Here is a 25509-nt window from a genome sequence, read left to right as displayed (position 1 = left end):
GGCCTGAAGTTATTTCTAGGAGTTGCAGACATACCCACTTTAGCTCAGTTCTGGGGATCTTTGAAAGTCCCATACGAACTTGTTCCTACATAGTAACTTGAAACTTTGAATGAGAATGTGCTTGCTTACAGCAACGTACTATATGTTCTGAATGCCCGAATTGGGAATCTGTGTCAAAACTTTGTTAGAAATTATGTGATCCTTACTAGCTGGAAGTAATGGAGTTGGGGCATGAAGTTATTTCTAGGAGTTGGAGACATACCAAGTTTAGCTCAGTTTTGGGCATCTTTGAAATACCTATACAAACTTGTTCCTACATAGTAACTTGCAACTTGGAATGAGAAAGTGCTTGCTTAAAGCAACGTCCTATATGTTCTGAATGCCCGAATTGGGAATCTGTGTCAAATCTTTGTTAGGAATTATGTGATCCTTACTAGCTGGAAGTAAGGGAAATGGGGAATGAAGTTATTTCTAGGAGTTTGAGACATACCAAGTTTAGCTCAGTTCTGGGAATCTTTGAAATTCCTGTACAAACTTGTACCTACATAGTAACTTGCAACTTTGAATGAGAATGTGCTTGCTTACAGCAACGTGCTATATGTTCTGAATGCCCGTATTGGGAATCTGTGTCAAAACTTTGTTAGGAATTATGTGATCCTTACTAGCTGGAAGTAAGGGAGAAGGGGCATGAAGTTATTTCTAGGAGTTGGAGACATACCAAGTTTCGCTCAGTTCTGGGCATCTTTGAAATACCTATACAAACTTGTTCCTACAGAGTAACTTGCAACTTTGAATGAGAATGTGCTTGCTTACAGCAACGTACTATATGTTCTGAATGTCCGAATTGGGAATCTGTGTCAAAACTTTGTTAGAAATTATGTGATCCTTACTAGCTGGAAGTAAGGGAGTTGGGGCATGAAGTTATTTCTAGGAGTTGGAGACATACCAAGTTTAGCTCAGTTTTGGGCATCTTTGAAATACCTATACAAACTTATTCCTAGATAGTAACTTGCAACTTTGAATGAGAATGTGCTTGCTTACAGCAACGTGCTATATGTTCTGAATGGCCGAATTGGGAATCTGTGTCCAATGTTTGTTAGGAATTATGTGATGCTTACTAGCTGGAAGTAAGCGAGATGGGGCATGAAGTTATTTCTAGGAGTTGGAGACATACCCACTTTAGCTCAGTTCTGGGCATCTTTGAAATACCTATACAAACTTATTCCTACATAGTAACTTGCAACTTGGAATGAGAAAGTGCTTGCTTAAAGCAACGTCCTATATGTTCTGAATGCCCGAATTGGGAATCTGTGTCAAATTTTTTTTAGGAATTATGTGATCCTTACTAGCTGGAAGTAAGGGAAATGGGGAATGAAGTTATTTCTAGGAGTTGGAGACATACCAATTTTAGCTCAGTTCTGGGCATCTTTGAAAGTCCTGTACAAACTTGTACCTACATAGTAACTTGCAACTTTGAATGAGAATGTGCTTGCTTACAGCAACGTGCTATATGGTCTGAATGCCCGTATTGGGAATCTGTGTCAAAACTTTGTTAGGAATTATGTGATCCTTACTAGCTGGAAGTAAGGGAGAAGGGGCATGAAGTTATTTCTAGGAGTTGGAGACATACCAAGTTTCGCTCAGTTCTGGGCATCTTTGAAATACCTATACAAACTTGTTCCTACATAGTAACTTGCAACTTTGAATGAGAATGTGCTTGCTTACAGCAACGTGCTATATGTTCTGAATGTCCCAATTGGGAATCTGTGTCAAAACTTTGTTAGAAATTATGTGATCCTTACTAGCTGGAAGTAAGGGAGTTGGGGCATGAAGTTATTTCTAGGAGTTGGAGACATACCAAATTTAGCTCAGTTTTGGGCATCTTTGAAATACCTATACAAACTTGTTCCTACATAGTAACTTGCAACTTTGAATGAGAATGTGCTTGCTTACAGCAACGTGCTATATGTTCTGAATGCCCGAATTGGGAATCTGTGTCAAAACTTTGTTAGAAATTATGTGATCCTTACTAGATGGAAGTAAGGGAGATGGGGCAGGAAGATATTTCTAGGAGTTGGAGACATACGAAGTTTAGCTCAGTTCTGGGCATCTTTGAAATACCTATACAAACTTGTTCCTACATAGTAACTTGCAACTTTGAATGAGAATGTGCTTGCTTACAGCAACGTGCTATATGTTCTGAATGCCCGAATTGGGAAACTGTGTCAAAACTTTGTTAGGAATTATGTGATCCTTACTAGCTGGAAGTAAGGGAGATGGGGCATGAAGTTATTTCTAGGAGTTGGAGACATACCAAGTTTAGCTCAATTCTGGGCATCTTGGAAATACCTATACAAACTTGTTCCTACATAGTAACTTGCAACTTTGAATGAGAATGTGCTTGCTTACAGCAACGTGTTATACGTTCTGAATGCCCGAATAGGGAATCTGTGTGAAAACTTTGTTAGAAATTATGTGATCCTTACTAGATGGAAGTAAGGGAGACGGGGCATGAAGTTATTTCTAGGAGTTGGAGACATACAACGTGTAGCTCAGTTCTAGGCATCTTTGAAATACCTATACAAACTTGTTCCTACATAGTAACTTGCTACTTGAAATGAGAATGTGCTTGCTTACAGAACGTGCTATATGTTCTGAATGCCCGAATTCGGAATCTGTGTCAAAACTTTGTTAGGAATTATGTGATCCTTACTAGCTGGAAGTAAGGGAGATGCGGCATGAAGTTAATTCTAGGAGTTGGACACATACCAAGTTTCGCTCAGTTCTGGTCATCTTTGAAATACCTATACAAACTTGTTCCTACATAGTAACTTGCAACTTTGAATGAGAATGTGCTTGCTTACAGGAACGTGCTATATGTTCTGAATGGCCGAATTGGGAATCTGTGTCCAATGTTTATTAGGAATTATGTGATCCTTACTAGCTGGACGTAAGCGAGATGGGGCATGAAGTTATTTCTAGGAGTTGGAGACATACCCACTTTAGCTCAGTTCTGGGCATCTTTGAAATACCTATACAAACTTGTTCCTACATAGTAACTTGCAACTTGGAATGAGAAAGTGCTTGCTTAAAGCAACGTCCTATATGTTCTGAATGCCCGAATTGGGAATCTGTGTCAAATCTTTGTTAGGAATTATGTGATCCTGACTAGCTGGAAGTAAGGGAAATGGGGAATGAAGTTATTTCTAGGAGTTGGAGACATACCAAGTTTAGCTCAGTTCTGGGCATCTTTGAAAGTCCTGAACAAACTTGTACCTACATAGTAACTTGCAACTTTGAATGAGAATGTGCTTGCTTACAGCAACGTGCTATATGTTCTGAATGCCCGTATTGGGAATCTGTGTCAAAACTTTGTTAGGAATTATGTGATCCTTACTAGCTGGAAGTAAGGGAGAAGGGGCATGAAGTTATTTCTAGGAGTTGGAGACATACCAAGTTTCGCTCAGTTCTGGGCATCTTTGAAATACCTATACAAACTTGTTCCTAGATAGTAACTAGCAACTTTGAATGAGAATGTGCTTGCTTACAGCAACGTGCTATATGTTCTGAATGTCCTAATTGGGAATCTGTGTCAAAACTTTTTTAGAAATTATGTGATCCTTACTAGATGGAAGTAAGGGAGTTGGGGCATGAAGTTATTTCTATGAGTTGGAGACATACCAAGTTTAGCTCAGTTTTGGGCATCTTTGAAATACCTCTACAAACTTGTTCCTAGATAGTAACTTGCAACTTTGAATGAGAATGTGCTTGCTTACAGCAACGTGCTATATGTTCTGAATGCCCGAATTGGGAATCTGTGTCAAAACTTTGTTAGAAATTATGTGATCCTTACTAAATGGAAGTAAGGGAGATGGGGCAGGAAGATATTTCTAGGAGTTGGAGACATACCAAGTTTAGCTCAGTTCTGGGCATCTTTGAAATACCTATACAAACTTGTTCCTACATAGTAACTTGCAACTTTCAATGAGAATGTGCTTGCTTACAGCAACGTGCTATATGTTCTGAATGCCCGAATTGGGAATCTGTGTCAAAACTTTGTTAGGAATTATGTGATCCTTACTAGCTGGAAGTAAGGGAGATGGGGCATGAAGTTATTTCTAGGAGTTGGAGACATACAACGTGTAGCTCAGTTCTGGGCATCTTTGAAATACCTATACAAACTTGTTCCTACATAGTAACTTGCAACTTTGAATGAGAATGTGCTTGCTTACTGCAACGTGCTATATGTTCTGAATGTCCGAATTGGGAATCTGTGTCAAAACTTTGTTAGAAATTATGTGATCCTTACTAGCTGGAAGTAAGGGAGTTGGGGCATGAAGTTATTTCTAGGAGTTGGAGACATACCAAGTTTAGCTCAGTTTTGGGCATCTTTGAAATACCTATGCAAACTTGTTCCTAGATAGTAACTTGCAACTTTGAATGAGAATGTGCTTGCTTACAGCAACGTGCTATATGTTCTGAATGGCCGAATTGGGAATCTGTGTCCAATGTTTATTAGGAATTATGTGATCCTTACTAGCTGGAAGTAAGCGAGATGGGGCATGAAGTTATTTCTAGGAGTTGGAGACATACCCACTGTAGCTCAGTTCTGGGCATCTTTGAAATACCTATACAAACTTATTCCTACATAGTAACTTGCAACTTGGAATGAAAAAGTGCTTGCTTAAAGCAACGTCCTATATGTTCTGAATGCCCGAATTGGGAATCTGTGTCAAATCTTTTTTAGGAATTATGTGATCCTTACTAGCTGGAAGTAAGGGAAATGGGGAATGAAGTTATTTCTAGGAGTTGGAGACATACCAAGTTTAGCTCAGTTTGGGCATCTTTGAAAGTCCTGTACAAACTTGTACCTACATAGTAACTTGCAACTTTGAATGAGAATGTGCTTGCTTACAGCAACGTGCTATATGTTCTGAATGCCCGTATTGGGAATCTGTGTCAAAACTTTGTTAGGAATTATGTGATCCTTACTAGCTGGAAGTAAGGGAGAAGGGGCATGAAGTTATTTCTAGGAGTTGGAGACATACCAAGTTTCGCTCAGTTCTGGGCATCTTTGAAATACCTATACAAACTTGTTCCTACATAGTAACTTGCAACTTTGAATGAGAATGTGCTTGCTTACAGCAACGTGCTATATGTTCTGAATGTCCCAATTGGGAATCTGTGTCAAAACTTTGTTAGAAATTATGTGATCCTTACTAGCTGGAAGTAAGGGAGTTGGGGCATGAAGTTATTTCTAGGAGTTGGAGACATACCAAATTTAGCTCAGTTTTGGGCATCTTTGAAATACCTATACAAACTTGTTCCTAGATAGTAACTTGCAACTTTGAATGAGAATGTGCTTGCTTACAGCAACGTGCTATATGTTCTGAATGCCCGAATTGGGAATATGTGTCAAAACTTTGTTAGAAATTATGTGATCCTTACTAGATGGAAGTAAGGGAGATGGGGCAGGAAGATATTTCTAGGAGTTGGAGACATACCAAGTTTAGCTCAGTTCTGGGCATCTTTGAAATACCTATACAAACTTGTTCCTACATAGTAACTTGCAACTTTGAATGAGAATGTGCTTGCTTACAGCAACGTGCTATATGTTCTGAATGCCCGAATTGGGAAACTGTGTCAAAACTTTGTTAGGAATTATGTGATCCTTACTAGCTGGAAGTAAGGGAGATGGGGCATGAAGTTATTTCTAGGAGTTGGAGACATACCAAGTTTAGCTCAATTCTGGGCATCTTGGAAATACCTATACAAACTTGTTCCTACATAGTAACTTGCAACTTTGAATGAGAATGTGCTTGCTTACAGCAACGTGTTATACGTTCTGAATGCCCGAATAGGGAATCTGTGTGAAAACTTTGTTAGAAATTATGTGATCCTTACTAGATGGAAGTAAGGGAGACGGGGCATGAAGTTATTTCTAGGAGTTGGAGACATACAACGTGTAGCTCAGTTCTAGGCATCTTTGAAATACCTATACAAACTTGTTCCTACATAGTAACTTGCTACTTGAAATGAGAATGTGCTTGCTTACAGAACGTGCTATATGTTCTGAATGCCCGAATTGGGAATCTGTGTCAAAACTTTGTTAGGAATTATGTGATCCTTACTAGCTGGAAGTAAGGGAGATGCGGCATGAAGTTAATTCTAGGAGTTGGACACATACCAAGTTTCGCTCAGTTCTGGTCATCTTTGAAATACCTATACAAACTTGTTCCTACATAGTAACTTGCAACTTTGAATGAGAATGTGCTTGCTTACAGGAACGTGCTATATGTTCTGAATGGCCGAATTGGGAATCTGTGTCAAATGTTTGTTAGGAATTATGTGATCCTTACTAGCTGGACGTAAGCGAGATGGGGCATGAAGTTATTTCTAGGAGTTGGAGACATACCCACTTTAGCTCAGTTCTGGGCATCTTTGAAATACCTATACAAACTTGTTCCTACATAGTAACTTGCAACTTGGAATGAGAAAGTGCTTGCTTAAAGCAACGTCCTATATGTTCTGAATGCCCGAATTGGGAATCTGTGTCAAATCTTTGTTAGGAATTATGTGATCCTGACTAGCTGGAAGTAAGGGAAATGGGGAATGAAGTTATTTCTAGGAGTTGGAGACATACCAAGTTTAGCTCAGTTCTGGGCATCTTTGAAAGTCCTGTACAAACTTGTACCTACATAGTAACTTGCAACTTTGAATGAGAATGTGCTTGCTTACAGCAACGTGCTATATGTTCTGAATGCCCGTATTGGGAATCTGTGTCAAAACTTTGTTAGGAATTATGTGATCCTTACTAGCTGGAAGTAAGGGAGAAGGGGCATGAAGTTATTTCTAGGAGTTGGAGACATACCAAGTTTCGCTCAGTTCTGGGCATCTTTGAAATACCTATACAAACTTGTTCCTAGATAGTAACTAGCAACTTTGAATGAGAATGTGCTTGCTTACAGCAACGTGCTATATGTTCTGAATGTCCGAATTGGGAATCTGTGTCAAAACTTTTTTAGAAATTATGTGATCCTTACTAGATGGAAGTAAGGGAGTTGGGGCATGAAGTTATTTCTATGAGTTGGAGACATACCAAGTTTAGCTCAGTTTTGGGCATCTTTGAAATACCTATACAAACTTGTTCCTAGATAGTAACTTGCAACTTTGAATGAGAATGTGCTTGCTTACAGCAACGTGCTATATGTTCTGAATGCCCGTATTGGGAATCTGTGTCAAAACTTTGTTAGAAATTATGTGATCCTTACTAGCTGGAAGTAAGGGAGAAGGGGCATGAAGTTATTTCTAGGAGTTGGAGACATACCAAGTTTCGCTCAGTTCTGGGCATCTTTGAAATACCTATACAAACTTGTTCCTACATAGTAACTTGCAACTTTGAATGAGAATGTGCTTGCTTACAGCAACGTGCTATATGTTCTGAATGTCCGAATTGGGAATATGTGTCAAAACTTTGTTAGAAATTATGTGATCCTTACTAGCTGGAAGTAAGGGAGTTGGGGCATGAAGTTATTTCTAGGAGTTGGAGACATACCAAATTTAGCTCAGTTTTGGGCATCTTTGAAATACCTATAAAAACTTGTTCCTAGATAGTAACTTGCAACTTTGAATGAGAATGTGCTTGCTTACAGCAACGTGCTATATGTTCTGAATGCCCGAATTGGGAATCTGTGTCAAAACTTTGTTAGAAATTATGTGATCCTTACTAGATGGAAGTAAGGGAGATGGGGCAGGAAGATATTTCTAGGAGTTGGAGACATACCAAGTTTAGCTCAGTTCTGGGCATCTTTGAAATACCTATACAAACTTGTTCCTACATAGTAACTTGCAACTTTGAATGAGAATGTGCTTGCTTACAGCAACGTGCTATATGTTCTGAATGCCCGAATTGGGAAACTGTGTCAAAACTTTGTTAGGAATTATGTGATCCTTACTAGCTGGAAGTAAGGGAGATGGGGCATGAAGTTATTTCTAGGAGTTGGAGACATACCAAGTTTAGCTCAATTCTGGGCATCTTGGAAATACCTATACAAACTTGTTCCTACATAGTAACTTGCAACTTTGAATGAGAATGTGCTTGCTTACAGCAACGTGTTATACGTTCTGAATGCCCGAATAGGGAATCTGTGTGAAAACTTTGTTAGAAATTATGTGATCCTTACTAGATGGAAGTAAGGGAGACGGGGCATGAAGTTATTTCTAGGAGTTGGAGACATACAACGTGTAGCTCAGTTCTAGGCATCTTTGAAATACCTATACAAACTTGTTCCTACATAGTAACTTGCTACTTGAAATGAGAATGTGCTTGCTTACAGAACGTGCTATATGTTCTGAATGCCCGAATTGGGAATCTGTGTCAAAACTTTGTTAGGAATTATGTGATCCTTACTAGCTGGAAGTAAGGGAGATTCGGCATGAAGTTAATTCTAGGAGTTGGACACATACCAAGTTTCGCTCAGTTCTGGTCATCTTTGAAATACCTATACAAACTTGTTCCTACATAGTAACTTGCAACTTTGAATGAGAAAGTGCTTGCTTACAGGAACGTGCTATATGTTCTGAATGGCCGAATTGGGAATCTGTGTCAAATGTTTGTTAGGAATTATGTGATCCTTACTAGCTGGACGTAAGCGAGATGGGGCATGAAGTTATTTCTAGGAGTTGGAGACATACCCACTTTAGCTCAGTTCTGGGCATCTTTGAAATACCTATACAAACTTGTTCCTACATAGTAACTTGCAACTTGGAATGAGAAAGTGCTTGCTTAAAGCAACGTCCTATATGTTCTGAATGCCCGAATTGGGAATCTGTGTCAAATCTTTGTTAGGAATTATGTGATCCTGACTAGCTGGAAGTAAGGGAAATGGGGAATGAAGTTATTTCTAGGAGTTGGAGACATACCAAATTTAGCTCACTTCTGGGCATCTTTGAAAGTCCTGTACAAACTTGTACCTACATAGTAACTTGCAACTTTGAATGAGAATGTGCTTGCTTACAGCAACGTGCTATATGTTCTGAATGCCCGTATTGGGAATCTGTGTCAAAACTTTGTTAGGAATTATGTGATCCTTACTAGCTGGAAGTAAGGGAGAAGGGGCATGAAGTTATTTCTAGGAGTTGGAGACATACCAAGTTTCGCTCAGTTCTGGGCATCTTTGAAATACCTATACAAACTTGTTCCTAGATAGTAACTAGCAACTTTGAATGAGAATGTGCTTGCTTACAGCAACGTGCTATATGTTCTGAATGTCCGAATTGGGAATCTGTGTCAAAACTTTTTTAGAAATTATGTGATCCTTACTAGATGGAAGTAAGGGAGTTGGGGCATGAAGTTATTTCTATGAGTTGGAGACATACCAAGTTTAGCTCAGTTTTGGGCATCTTTGAAATACCTATACAAACTTGTTCCTAGATAGTAACTTGCAACTTTGAATGAGAATGTGCTTGCTTACAGCAACGTGCTATATGTTCTGAATGCCCGTATTGGGAATCTGTGTCAAAACTTTGTTAGAAATTATGTGATCCTTACTAGCTGGAAGTAAGGGAGAAGGGGCATGAAGTTATTTCTAGGAGTTGGAGACATACCAAGTTTCGCTCAGTTCTGGGCATCTTTGAAATACCTATACAAACTTGTTCCTACATAGTAACTTGCAACTTTGAATGAGAATGTGCTTGCTTACAGCAACGTGCTATATGTTCTGAATGTCCGAATTGGGAATATGTGTCAAAACTTTGTTAGAAATTATGTGATCCTTACTAGCTGGAAGTAAGGGAGTTGGGGCATGAAGTTATTTCTAGGAGTTGGAGACATACCAAATTTAGCTCAGTTTTGGGCATCTTTGAAATACCTATAAAAACTTGTTCCTAGATAGTAACTTGCAACTTTGAATGAGAATGTGCTTGCTTACAGCAACGTGCTATATGTTCTGAATGCCCGAATTGGGAATCTGTGTCAAAACTTTGTTAGAAATTATGTGATCCTTACTAGATGGAAGTAAGGGAGATGGGGCAGGAAGATATTTCTAGGAGTTGGAGACATACCAAGTTTAGCTCAGTTCTGGGCATCTTTGAAATACCTATACAAACTTGTTCCTACATAGTAACTTGCAACTTTGAATGAGAATGTGCTTGCTTACAGCAACGTGCTATATGTTCTGAATGCCCGAATTGGGAAACTGTGTCAAAACTTTGTTAGGAATTATGTGATCCTTACTAGCTGGAAGTAAGGGAGATGGGGCATGAAGTTATTTCTAGGAGTTGGAGACATACCAAGTTTAGCTCAATTCTGGGCATCTTGGAAATACCTATACAAACTTGTTCCTACATAGTAACTTGCAACTTTGAATGAGAATGTGCTTGCTTACAGCAACGTGTTATACGTTCTGAATGCCCGAATAGGGAATCTGTGTGAAAACTTTGTTAGAAATTATGTGATCCTTACTAGATGGAAGTAAGGGAGACGGGGCATGAAGTTATTTCTAGGAGTTGGAGACATACAACGTGTAGCTCAGTTCTAGGCATCTTTGAAATACCTATACAAACTTGTTCCTACATAGTAACTTGCTACTTGAAATGAGAATGTGCTTGCTTACAGAACGTGCTATATGTTCTGAATGCCCGAATTGGGAATCTGTGTCAAAACTTTGTTAGGAATTATGTGATCCTTACTAGCTGGAAGTAAGGGAGATTCGGCATGAAGTTAATTCTAGGAGTTGGACACATACCAAGTTTCGCTCAGTTCTGGTCATCTTTGAAATACCTATACAAACTTGTTCCTACATAGTAACTTGCAACTTTGAATGAGAATGTGCTTGCTTACAGGAACGTGCTATATGTTCTGAATGGCCGAATTGGGAATCTGTGTCAAATGTTTGTTAGGAATTATGTGATCCTTACTAGCTGGACGTAAGCGAGATGGGGCATGAAGTTATTTCTAGGAGTTGGAGACATACCCACTTTAGCTCAGTTCTGGGCATCTTTGAAATACCTATACAAACTTGTTCCTACATAGTAACTTGCAACTTGGAATGAGAAAGTGCTTGCTTAAAGCAACGTCCTATATGTTCTGAATGCCCGAATTGGGAATCTGTGTCAAATCTTTGTTAGGAATTATGTGATCCTGACTAGCTGGAAGTAAGGGAAATGGGGAATGAAGTTATTTCTAGGAGTTGGAGACATACCAAGTTTAGCTCAGTTCTGGGCATCTTTGAAAGTCCTGTACAAACTTGTACCTACATAGTAACTTGCAACTTTGAATGAGAATGTGCTTGCTTACAGCAACGTGCTATATGTTCTGAATGTCCGAATTGGGAATCTGTGTCAACACTTTGTTAGAAATTATGTGATCCTTACTAGCTGGAAGTAAGGGAGTTGGGGCATGAAGTTATTTCTATGAGTTGGAGACATACCAAGTTTAGCTCAGTTTTGGGCATCTTTGAAATACCTATACAAACTTGTTCCTACATAGTAACTTGCAACTTTGAATGAGAATGTGCTTGCTTACAGCAACGTGCTATATGTTCTGAATGCCCGAATTGGGAATCTGTGTCAAAACTTTGTTAGAAATTATGTGATCCTTACTAAATGGAAGTAAGGGAGATGGGGCAGGAAGATATTTCTAGGAGTTGGAGACATACCAAGTTTAGCTCAGTTCTGGGCATCTTTGAAATACCTATACAAACTTGTTCCTACATAGTAACTTGCAACTTTGAATGAGAATGTGCTTGCTTACAGCAACGTGCTATATGTTCTGAATGCCCGAATTGGGAATCTGTGTCAAAACTTTGTTAGGAATTATGTGATCCTTACTAGCTGGAAGTAAGGGAGATGGGGCATGAAGTTATTTCTAGGAGTTGGAGACATACAACGTGTAGCTCAGTTCTGGGCATCTTTGAAATACCTATACAAACTTGTTCCTACATAGTAACTTGCAACTTTGAATGAGAATGTGCTTGCTTACTGCAACGTGCTATATGTTCTGAATGTCCGAATTGGGAATCTGTGTCAAAACTTTGTTAGAAATTATGTGATCCTTACTAGCTGGAAGTAAGGGAGTTGGGGCATGAAGTTATTTCTAGGAGTTGGAGACATACCAAGTTTAGCTCAGTTTTGGGCATCTTTGAAATACCTATGCAAACTTGTTCCTAGATAGTAACTTGCAACTTTGAATGAGAATGTGCTTGCTTACAGCAACGTGCTATATGTTCTGAATGGCCGAATTGGGAATCTGTGTCCAATGTTTATTAGGAATTATGTGATCCTTACTAGCTGGAAGTAAGCGAGATGGGGCATGAAGTTATTTCTAGGAGTTGGAGACATACCCACTGTAGCTCAGTTCTGGGCATCTTTGAAATACCTATACAAACTTATTCCTACATAGTAACTTGCAACTTGGAATGAGAAAGTGCTTGCTTAAAGCAACGTCCTATATGTTCTGAATGCCCGAATTGGGAATCTGTGTCAAATCTTTTTTAGGAATTATGTGATCCTTACTAGCTGGAAGTAAGGGAGATGGGGCATGAAGTTATTTCTAGGAGTTGGAGACATACCAAGTTTAGCTCAGTTTGGGCATCTTTGAAAGTCCTGTACAAACTTGTACCTACATAGTAACTTGCAACTTTGAATGAGAATGTGCTTGCTTACAGCAACGTGCTATATGTTCTGAATGCCCGAATTGGGAATCTGTGTCAAAACTTTGTTAGGAATTATGTGATCCTTACTAGCTGGAAGTAAGGGAGATGGGGCATGAAGTTATTTCTAGGAGTTGGAGACATACAACGTGTAGCTCAGTTCTGGGCATCTTTGAAATACCTATACAAACTTGTTCCTACATAGTAACTTGCAACTTTGAATGAGAATGTGCTTGCTTACTGCAACGTGCTATATGTTCTGAATGTCCGAATTGGGAATCTGTGTCAAAACTTTGTTAAAAATTATGTGATCCTTACTAGCTGGAAGTAAGGGAGTTGGGGCATGAAGTTATTTCTAGGAGTTGGAGACATACAAAGTTTAGCTCAGTTTTGGGCATCTTTGAAATACCTATGCAAACTTGTTCCTAGATAGTAACTTGCAACTTTGAATGAGAATGTGCTTGCTTACAGCAACGTGCTATATGTTCTGAATGGCCGAATTGGGAATCTGTGTCCAATGTTTATTAGGAATTATGTGATCCTTACTAGCTGGAAGTAAGCGAGATGGGGCATGAAGTTATTTCTAGGAGTTGGAGACATACCCACTGTAGCTCAGTTCTGGGCATCTTTGAAATACCTATACAAACTTATTCCTACATAGTAACTTGCAACTTGGAATGAAAAAGTGCTTGCTTAAAGCAACGTCCTATATGTTCTGAATGCCCGAATTGGGAATCTGTGTCAAATCTTTTTTAGGAATTATGTGATCCTTACTAGCTGGAAGTAAGGGAAATGGGGAATGAAGTTATTTCTAGGAGTTGGAGACATACCAAGTTTAGCTCAGTTTGGGCATCTTTGAAAGTCCTGTACAAACTTGTACCTACATAGTAACTTGCAACTTTGAATGAGAATGTGCTTGCTTACAGCAACGTGCTATATGTTCTGAATGCCCGTATTGGGAATCTGTGTCAAAACTTTGTTAGGAATTATGTGATCCTTACTAGCTGGAAGTAGGGGAGTTGGGGCAGGAAGATATTTCTAGGAGTTGGAGACATACCAAGTTTAGCTCAGTTCTGGGCATCTTTGAAATACCTATACAAACTTGTTCCTACATAGTAACTTGCAACTTTGAATGAGAATGTGCTTGCTTACAGCAACGTGCTATATGTTCTGAATGCCCGTATTGGGAAACTGTGTCAAAACTTTGTTAGGAATTATGTGATCCTTACTAGCTGGAAGTAAGGGAGATGGGGCATGAAGTTATTTCTAGGAGTTGGAGACATACCAAGTTTAGCTCAATTCTGGGCATCTTGGAAATACCTATACAAACTTGTTCCTACATAGTAACTTGCAACTTTGAATGAGAATGTGCTTGCTTACAGCAACGTGTTATACGTTCTGAATGCCCGAATAGGGAATCTGTGTGAAAACTTTGTTAGAAATTATGTGATCCTTACTAGATGGAAGTAAGGGAGACGGGGCATGAAGTTATTTCTAGGAGTTGGAGACATACAACGTGTAGCTCAGTTCTAGGCATCTTTGAAATACCTATACAAACTTGTTCCTACATAGTAACTTGCTACTTGAAATGAGAATGTGCTTGCTTACAGAACGTGCTATATGTTCTGAATGCCCGAATTGGGAATCTGTGTCAAAACTTTGTTAGGAATTATGTGATCCTTACTAGCTGGAAGTAAGGGAGATTCGGCATGAAGTTAATTCTAGGAGTTGGACACATACCAAGTTTCGCTCAGTTCTGGTCATCTTTGAAATACCTATACAAACTTGTTCCTACATAGTAACTTGCAACTTTGAATGAGAATGTGCTTGCTTACAGGAACGTGCTATATGTTCTGAATGGCCGAATTGGGAATCTGTGTCAAATGTTTGTTAGGAATTATGTGATCCTTACTAGCTGGACGTAAGCGAGATGGGGCATGAAGTTATTTCTAGGAGTTGGAGACATACCCACTTTAGCTCAGTTCTGGGCATCTTTGAAATACCTATACAAACTTGTTCCTACATAGTAACTTGCAACTTGGAATGAGAAAGTGCTTGCTTAAAGCAACGTCCTATATGTTCTGAATGCCCGAATTGGGAATCTGTGTCAAATCTTTGTTAGGAATTATGTGATCCTGACTAGCTGGAAGTAAGGGAAATGGGGAATGAAGTTATTTCTAGGAGTTGGAGACATACCAAGTTTAGCTCAGTTCTGGGCATCTTTGAAAGTCCTGTACAAACTTGTACCTACATAGTAACTTGCAACTTTGAATGAGAATGTGCTTGCTTACAGCAACGTGCTATATGTTCTGAATGCCCGTATTGGGAATCTGTGTCAAAACTTTGTTAGGAATTATGTGATCCTTACTAGCTGGAAGTAAGGGAGAAGGGGCATGAAGTTATTTCTAGGAGTTGGAGACATACCAAGTTTCGCTCAGTTCTGGGCATCTTTGAAATACCTATACAAACTTGTTCCTAGATAGTAACTAGCAACTTTGAATGAGAATGTGCTTGCTTACAGCAACGTGCTATATGTTCTGAATGTCCGAATTGGGAATCTGTGTCAAAACTTTGTTAGAAATTATGTGATCCTTACTAGCTGGAAGTAAGGGAGTTGGGGCATGAAGTTATTTCTATGAGTTGGAGACATACCAAGTTTAGCTCAGTTTTGGGCATCTTTGAAATACCTATACAAACTTGTTCCTAGATAGTAACTTGCAACTTTGAATGAGAATGTGCTTGCTTACAGCAACGTGCTATATGTTCTGAATGCCCGAATTGGGAATCTGTGTCAAAACTTTGTTAGAAATTATGTGATCCTTACTAAATGGAAGTAAGGGAGATGGGGCAGGAAGATATTTCTAGGAGTTGGAGACATACCAAGTTTAGCTCAGTTCTGGGCATCTTTGAAATACCTATACAAACTTGTTCCTACATAGTAACTTGCAACTTTGAATGAGAATGTGCTTGCTTACAGCAACGTGCTATATGTTCTGAATGCCCGAATTGGGAATCTGTGTCAAAACTTTGTTAGGAATTATGTGATCCTTACTAGCTGGAAGTAAGGGAGATGGGGCATGAAGTTATTTCTAGGAGTTGGAGACATACAACGTGTAGCTCAGTTCTGGGCATCTTTGAAATACCTATACAAACTTGTTCCTACATAGTAACTTGCAACTTTGAATGAGAATGTGCTTGCTTACTGCAACGTGCTATATGTTCTGAATGTCCGAATTGGAAATCTGTGTCAAAACTTTGTTAGAAATTATGTGATCCTTACTAGCTGGAAGTAAGGGAGTTGGGGCATGAAGTTATTTCTAGGAGTTGGAGACATACCAAGTTTAGCTCAGTTTTGGGCATCTTTGAAATACCTATGCAAACTTGTTCCTAGATAGTAACTTGCAACTTTGAATGAGAATGTGCTTGCTTACAGCAACGTGCTATATGTTCTGAATGGCCGAATTGGGAATCTGTGTCCAATGTTTATTAGGAATTATGTGATCCTTACTAGCTGGAAGTAAGCGAGATGGGGCATGAAGTTATTTGTAGGAGTTGGAGACATACCCACTGTAGCTCAGTTCTGGGCATCTTTGAAATACCTATACAAACTTATTCCTACATAGTAACTTGCAACTTGGAATGAGAAAGTGCTTGCTTAAAGCAACGTCCTATATGTTCTGAATGCCCGAATTGGGAATCTGTGTCAAATCTTTTTTAGGAATTATGTGATCCTTACTAGCTGGAAGTAAGGGAGATGGGGCATGAAGTTATTTCTAGGAGTTGGAGACATACCAAGTTTAGCTCAGTTCTGGGCATCTTTGAAAGTCCTGTACAAACTTGTACCTACATAGTAACTTGCAACTTTGAATGAGAATGTGCTTGCTTACAGCAACGTGCTCTATGTTCTGAATGCCCGTATTGGGAATCTGTGTCAAAACTTTGTTAGGAATTATGTGATCCTTACTAGCTGGAAGTAAGGGAGAAGGGGCATGAAGTTATTTCTAGGAGTTGGAGACATACCAAGTTTCGCTCAGTTCTGGGCATCTTTGAAATACCTATACAAACTTGTTCCTACATAGTAACTTGCAACTTTGAATGAGAATGTGCTTGCTTACAGCAACGTGCTATATGTTCTGAATGTTCGAATTGGGAATCTGTGTCAAAACTTTGTTAGAAATTATGTGATCCTTACTAGCTGGAAGTAAGGGAGTTGGGGCATGAAGTTATTTCTAGGAGTTGGAGACATACAACGTTTAGCTCAGTTTTGGGCATCTTTGAAATACCTATACAAACTTGTTCCTAGATAGTAACTTGCAACTTTGAATGAGAATGTGCTTGCTTACAGCAACGTGCTATATGTTCTGAATGCCCGAATTGGGAATCTGTGTCAAAACTTTGTTAGAAATTATGTGATCCTTACTAAATGGAAGTAAGGGAGATGGGGCAGGAAGATATTTCTAGGAGTTGGAGACATACCAAGTTTAGCTCAGTTCTGGGCATCTTTGAAATACCTATACAAACTTGTTCCTACATAGTAACTTGCAACTTTGAATGAGAATGTGCTTGCTTAGAGCAACGTGCTATATGTTCTGAATGCCCGTATTGGGAATCTGTGTCAAAACTTTGTTAGGAATTATGTGATCCTTACTAGCTGGAAGTAAGGCAGAAGGGGCATGAAGTTATTTCTAGGAGTTGGAGACATACCAAGTTTCGCTCAGTTCTGGGCATCTTTGAAATACCTATACAAACTTGTTCCTACATAGTAACTTGCAACTTTGAATGAGAATGTGCTTGCTTACAGCAACGTGCTATATGTTCTGAATGCCCGAATTGGGAATCTGTGTCAAAACTTTGTTAGAAATTGTGTGATCCTTACTAGATGGAAGTAAGGGAGATGGGGCAGGAAGATATTTCTAGGAGTTGGAGACATACCAAGTTTAGCTCAGTTTTGGGCATCTTTGAAATACCTATACAAACTTGTTCCTAGATAGTAACTTGCAACTTTGAATGAGAATGTGCTTGCTTACAGCAACGTGCTATATGTTCTGAATGCCCGAATTGGGAATCTGTGTCAAAACTTTGTTAGAAATTATGTGATCCTTACTAGATGGAAGTAAGGGAGATGGGGCAGGAAGATATTTCTAGGAGTTGGAGACATACCAAGTTTAGCTCAGTTCTGGGCATCTTTGAAATACCTATACAAACTTGTTCCTACATAGTAACTTGCAACTTTGAATGAGAATGTGCTTGCTTACAGCAACGTGCTATATGTTCTGAATGCCCGAATTGGGAATCTGTGTCAAAACTTTGTTAGAAATTATGTGATCCTTACTAGATGGAAGTAAGGGAGATGGGGCAGGAAGATATTTCTAGGAGTTGGAGACATACCAAGTTTAGCTCAGTTCTGGGCATCTTTGAAATACCTATACAAACTTGTTCCTACATAGTAACTTGCAACTTTGAATGAGAATGTGCTTGCTTACAGCAACGTGCTATATGTTCTGAATGCCCGAATTGGGAAACTGTGTCAAAACTTTGTTAGGAATTATGTGATCCTTACTAGCTGGAAGTAAGGGAGATGGGGCATGAAGTTATTTCTAGGAGTTGGAGACATACCAAGTTTAGCTCAATTCTGGGCATCTTGGAAATACCTATACAAACTTGTTCCTACATAGTAACTTGCAACTCTGAATGAGAATGTGCTTGCTTACAGCAACGTGTTATACGTTCTGAATGCCCGAATAGGGAATCTGTGTGAAAACTTTGTTAGAAATTATGTGATCCTTACTAGATGGAAGTAAGGGAGACGGGGCATGAAGTTATTTCTAGGAGTTGGAGACATACAACGTGTAGCTCAGTTCTAGGCATCTTTGAAATACCTATACAAACTTGTTCCTACATAGTAACTTGCTACTTGAAATGAGAATGTGCTTGCTTACAAAACGTGCTATATGTTCTGAATGCCCGAATTGGGAATCTGTGTCAAAACTTTGTTAGGAATTATGTGATCCTTACTAGCTGGAAGTAAGGGAGATTCGGCATGAAGTTAATTCTAGGAGTTGGACACATACCAAGTTTCGCTCAGTTCTGGTCATCTTTGAAATACCTATACAAACTTGTTCCTACATAGTAACTTGCAACTTTGAATGAGAATGTGCTTGCTTACAGGAACGTGCTATATGTTCTGAATGGCCGAATTGGGAATCTGTGTCAAATGTTTGTTAGGAATTATGTGATCCTTACTAGCTGGACGTAAGCGAGATGGGGCATGAAGTTATTTCTAGGAGTTGGAGACATACCCACTTTAGCTCAGTTCTGGGCATCTTTGAAATACCTATACAAACTTGTTCCTACATAGTAACTTGCAACTTGGAATGAGAAAGTGCTTGCTTAAAGCAACGTCCTATATGTTCTGAATGCCCGAATTGGGAATCTGTGTCAAATCTTTGTTAGGAATTATGTGATCCTGACTAGCTGGAAGTAAGGGAAATGGGGAATGAAGTTATTTCTAGGAGTTGGAGACATACCAAGTTTAGCTCAGTTCTGGGCATCTTGGAAAGTCCTGTACAAACTTGTACCTACATAGTAACTTGCAACTTTGAATGAGAATGTGCTTGCTTACAGCAACGTGCTATATGTTCTGAATGCCCGTATTGGGAATCTGTGTCAAAACTTTGTTAGGAATTATGTGATCCTTACTAGCTGGAAGTAAGGGAGAAGGGGCATGAAGTTATTTCTAGGAGTTGGAGACATACCAAGTTTCGCTCAGTTCTGGGCATCTTTGAAATACCTATACAAACTTGTTCCTAGATAGTAACTAGCAACTTTGAATGAGAATGTGCTTGCTTACAGCAACGTGCTATATGTTCTGAATGTCCGAATTGGGAATCTGTGTCAAAACTTTGTTAGAAATTATGTGATCCTTACTAGCTGGAAGTAAGGGAGTTGGGGCATGAAGTTATTTCTATGAGTTGGAGACATACCAAGTTTAGCTCAGTTTTGGGCATCTTTGAAATACCTATACAAACTTGTTCCTAGATAGTAACTTGCAACTTTGAATGAGAATGTGCTTGCTTACAGCAACGTGCTATATGTTCTGAATGCCCGAATTGGGAATCTGTGTCAAAACTTTGTTAGAAATTATGTGATCCTTACTAAATGGAAGTAAGGGAGATGGGGCAGGAAGATATTTCTAGGAGTTGGAGACATACCAAGTTTAGCTCAGTTCTGGGCATCTTTGAAATACCTATACAAACTTGTTCCTACATAGTAACTTGCAACTTTGAATGAGAATGTGCTTGCTTACAGCAACGTGCTATATGTTCTGAATGCCCGAATTGGGAATCTGTGTCAAAACTTTGTTAGGAATTATGTGATCCTTACTAGCTGGAAGTAAGGGAGATGGGGCATGAAGTTATTTCTAGGAGTTGGAGACATACAACGTGTAGCTCAGTTCTGGGCATCTTTGAAATACCTATACAAACTTGTTCCTACATAGTAACTTGCAACTTTGAATGAGAATGTGCTTGCTTACTGCAACGTGCTATATGTTCTGAATGGCCGAATTGGGAATCTGTGTCCAATGTTTATTAGGAATTATGTGATCCTTACTAGCTGGAAGTAAGCGAGATGGGGCATGAAGTTATTTCTAGGAGTTGGAGACATACCCACTGTAGCTCAGTTCTGGGCATCTTTGAAATACCTATACAAACTTATTCCTACATAGTAACTTGCAACTTGGAATGAGAAAGTGCTTGCTTAAAGCAACGTCCTATATGTTCTGAATGCCCGAATTGGGAATCTGTGTCAAATCTTTTTTAGGAATTATGTGATCCTTACTAGCTGGAAGTAAGGGAGATGGGGCATGAAGTTATTTCTAGGAGTTGGAGACATACCAAGTTTTGCTCAGTTCTGGGCATCTTTGAAAGTCCTGTACAAACTTGTACCTACATAGTAACTTGCAACTTTGAATGAGAATGTGCTTGCTTACAGCAACGTGCTCTATGTTCTGAATGCCCGTATTGGGAATCTGTGTCAAAACTTTGTTAGGAATTATGTGATCCTTACTAGCTGGAAGTAAGGGAGAAGGGGCATGAAGTTATTTCTAGGAGTTGGAGACATACCAAGTTTCGCTCAGTTCTGGGCATCTTTGAAATACCTATACAAACTTGTTCCTACATAGTAACTTGCAACTTTGAATGAGAATGTGCTTGCTTACAGCAACGTGCTATATGTTCTGAATGTTCGAATTGGGAATCTGTGTCAAAACTTTGTTAGGAATTATGTGATCCTTACTAGCTGGAAGTAAGGGAGTTGGGGCATGAAGTTATTTCTAGGAGTTGGAGACATACAACGTTTAGCTCAGTTTTGGGCATCTTTGAAATACCTATACAAACTTGTTCCTAGATAGTAACTTGCAACTTTGAATGAGAATGTGCTTGCTTACAGCAACGTGCTATATGTTCTGAATGCCCGAATTGGGAATCTGTGTCAAAACTTTGTTAGAAATTATGTGATCCTTACTAAATGGAAGTAAGGGAGATGGGGCAGGAAGATATTTCTAGGAGTTGGAGACATACCAAGTTTAGCTCAGTTCTGGGCATCTTTGAAATACCTATACAAACTTGTTCCTACATAGTAACTTGCAACTTTGAATGAGAATGTGCTTGCTTAGAGCAACGTGCTATATGTTCTGAATGCCCGTATTGGGAATCTGTGTCAAAACTTTGTTAGGAATTATGTGATCCTTACTAACTGGAAGTAAGGCAGAAGTGGCATGAAGTTATTTCTAGGAGTTGGAGACATACCAAGTTTCGCTCTGTTCTGGGCATCTTTGAAATACCTATACAAACTTGTTCCTACATAGTAACTTGCAACTTTGAATGAGAATGTGCTTGCTTACAGCAACGTGCTATATGTTCTGAATGTCCGAATTGGGAATCTGTGTCAAAACTTTGTTAGAAATTATGTGATCCTTACTAGCTGGAAGTAAGGGAGTTGCGGCATGAAGTTATTTCTAGGAGTTGGAGACATACCAAGTTTAGCTCAGTTTTGGGCATCTTTGAAATACCTATACAAACTTGTTCCTAGATATTAACTTGCAACTTTGAATGAGAATGTGCTTGCTTACAGCAACGTGCTATATGTTCTGAATGCCCGAATTGGGAATCTGTGTCAAAACTTTGTTAGAAATTATGTGATCCTTACTAAATGGAAGTAAGGGAGATGGGGCAGGAAGATATTTCTAGGAGTTGGAGACATACCAAGTTTAGCTCAGTTCTGGGCATCTTTGAAATACCTATACAAACTTGTTCCTACATAGTAACTTGCAACTTTGAATGAGAATGTGCTTGCTTACAGCAACGTGCTATATGTTCTGAATGCCCGAATTGGGAATCTGTGTCAAAACTTTGTTAGGAATTATGTGATCCTTACTAGCTGGAAGTAAGGGAGATGGGGCATGAAGTTATTTCTAGGAGTTGGAGACATACAACGTTTAGCTCAGTTCTGGGCATCTTTGAAATACCTATACAAACTTGTTCCACCATAGTAATTTGCAACTTTGAATGAGAATGTGCTTGCTTACATCACCGTGCTATATGTTCTGAATGCCCGAATTGGGAATCTGTGTCAAAACTTTGTTAGGAATTATGTGATCCTTACTAGCTGGAAGTAAGGGAGATTGGGCATGAAGTTATTTCTAGGAGTTTGAGACATACCAAGTTTAGCTCAGTTCTGGGCATCTTTGAAATACCTATACAAACTTGTTCCTACATAGTAACTTGCATCTTGGAATGAGAATGTACTTGCTTACAGCAACGTGCTATATGTTCTGAATGCCCGAATTGGGAATCAGTGTCAAAACTTTGTTAGGAATCATGTGATCCTTACTAGCTGGAAGTAAGGGAGATGGGGCATGAAGTTATTTCTAGGAGTTGGAGACATACCAAGTTTAGCTCAGTTCTGGGCATCTATGAAATTCCTATATAAACTTGTTCCTACATAGTAACTTGCAACTTTGAATGAGAATGTGCTTGCTTACAACAACGTGCTATATGTTCTGAATGCCCGAATTGGGAATCTGTGTCAAAACTTTGTTAGAAATTATGTGATCCTTACTAGATGGAAGTAAGGGAGACGAGGCATGAAGTTATTTCTAGGAGTTGGAGACATACAACGTGTAGCTCAGTTCTGGGCATCTTTGAAATACCTATACAAACTTGTTCCTACATAGTAACTTGCAACTTTGAATGAGAATGTGCTTGCTTACTGCAACGTGCTATATGTTCTGAATGTCCGAATTGGGAATCTGTGTCAAAACTTTGTTAGAAATTATGTGATCCTTACTAGCTGGAAGTAAGGGAGTTGGGGCATGAAGTTATTTCTAGGAGTTGGAGACATACCAAGTTTAGCTCAGTTTTGGGCATCTTTGAAATACCTATACAAACTTGTTCCTAGATAGTAACTTGCAACTTTGAATGAGAATGTGCTTGCTTACAGCAACGTGCTATATGTTCTGAATGGCCGAATTGGGAATCTGTGTCCAATGTTTGTTAGGAATTATGTGATTCTTACTAGCTGGAAGTAAGCGAGATGGGGCATGAAGTTATTTCTAGGAGTTGGAGACATACCCACTTTAGCTCAGTTCTGGGCATCTTTGAAATACCTATACAAACTTATTCCTACATAGTAACTTGCAACTTGGAATGAGAAAGTGCTTGCTTAAAGCAACGTCCTATATGTTCTGAATGCCCGAATTGGGAATCTGTGTCAAATCTTTTTTAGGAATTATGTGATCCTTACTAGCTGGAAGTAAGGGAAATGGGGAATGAAGTTATTTCTAGGAATTGGAGACATACCAAGTTTAGCTCAGTTTGGGCATCTTTGAAAGTCCTGTACAAACTTGTACCTACATAGTAACTTGCAACTTTGAATGAGAATGTGCTTGCTTACTGCAACGTGCTATATGTTCTGAATGTCCGAATTGGGAATCTGTGTCAAAACTTTGTTAGAAATTATGTGATCCTTACTAGCTGGAAGTAAGGGAGTTGGGGCATGAAGTTATTTCTAGGAGTTGGAGACATACCAAGTTTCGCTCAGTTTTGGGCATCTTTGAAATACCTATACAAACTTGTTCCTAGATAGTAACTTGCAACTTTGAATGAGAATGTGCTTGCTTACAGCAACGTGCTATATGTTCTGAATGGCCGAATTGGGAATCTGTGTCCAATGTTTGTTAGGAATTATGTGATCCTTACTAGCTGGAAGTAAGCGAGATGGGGCATGAAGTTATTTCTAGGAGTTGGAGACATACCCACTTTAGCTCAGTTCTGGGCATCTTTGAAATACCTATACAAACTTATTCCTACATAGTAACTTGCAACTTGGAATGAGAAAGTGCTTGCTTAAAGCAACGTCCTATATGTTCTGAATGCCCGAATTGGGAATCTGTGTCAAATCTTTTTTAGGAATTATGTGATCCTTACTAGCTGGAAGTAAGGGAAATGGGGAATGAAGTTATTTCTAGGAGTTGGAGACATACCAAGTTTAGCTCAGTTTGGGCATCTTTGAAAGTCCTGTACAAACTTGTACCTACATAGTAACTTGCAACTTTGAATGAGAATGTGCTTGCTTACAGCAACGTGCTCTATGTTCTGAATGCCCGTATTGGGAATCTGTGTCAAAACTTTGTTAGGAATTATGTGATCCTTACTAGCTGGAAGTAAGGGAGAAGGGGCATGAAGTTATTTCTAGGAGTTGGAGACATACCAAGTTTCGCTCAGTTCTGGGCATCTTTGAAATACCTATACAAACTTGTCCCTACATAGTAACTTGCAACTTTGAATGAGAATGTGCTTGCTTACAGCAACGTGCTATATGTTCTGAATGTCCGAATTGGGAATATGTGTCAAAACTTTGTTAGAAATTATGTGATCCTTACTAGCTGGAAGTAAGGGAGTTGGGGCATGAAGTTATTTCTAGAAGTTGGAGACATACCAAATTTAGCTCAGTTTTGGGCATCTTTGAAATACCTATACAAACTTGTTCCTAGATAGTAACTTGCAACTTTGAATGAGAATGTGCTTGCTTACAGCAACGTGCTATATGTTCTGAATGCCCGAATTGGGAATCTGTGTCAAAACTTTGTTAGAAATTATGTGATCCTTACTAGATGGAAGTAAGGGAGATGGGGCAGGAAGATATTTCTAGGAGTTGGAGACATACCAAGTTTAGCTCAGTTCTGGGCATCTTTGAAATACCTATACAAACTTGTTCCTACATAGTAACTTGCAACTTTGAATGAGAATGTGCTTGCTTACAGCAACGTGCTATATGTTCTGAATGCCCGAATTGGGAAACTGTGTCAAAACTTTGTTAGGAATTATGTGATCCTTACTAGCTGGAAGTAAGGGAGATGGGGCATGAAGTTATTTCTAGGAGTTGGAGACATACCAAGTTTAGCTCAGTTCTGGGCATCTTGGAAATACCTATACAAACTTGTTCCTACATAGTAACTTGCAACTTTGAATGAGAATGTGCTTGCTTACAGCAACGTGTCATACGTTCTGAATGCCCGAATAGGGAATCTGTGTGAAAACTTTGTTAGAAATTATGTGATTCTTACTAGATGGAAGTAAGGGAGACGGGGCATGAAGTTATTTCTAGGAGTTGGAGACATACAACGTGTAGCTCAGTTCTAGGCATCTTTGAAATACCTATACAAACTTGTTCCTACATAGTAACTTGCTACTTGAAATGAGAATGTGCTTGCTTACAGAACGTGCTATATGTTCTGAATGCCCGAATTGGGAATCTGTGTCAAAACTTTGTTAGGAATTATGTGATCCTTACTAGCTGG

Source organism: Diceros bicornis, chromosome 40 (genome assembly GCF_020826845.1).
Source record: "Diceros bicornis minor isolate mBicDic1 chromosome 40, mDicBic1.mat.cur, whole genome shotgun sequence".
In the NCBI taxonomy this organism is placed as follows: domain Eukaryota; kingdom Metazoa; phylum Chordata; class Mammalia; order Perissodactyla; family Rhinocerotidae; genus Diceros; species Diceros bicornis.
This window is presented reverse-complemented; position numbering follows the sequence as displayed.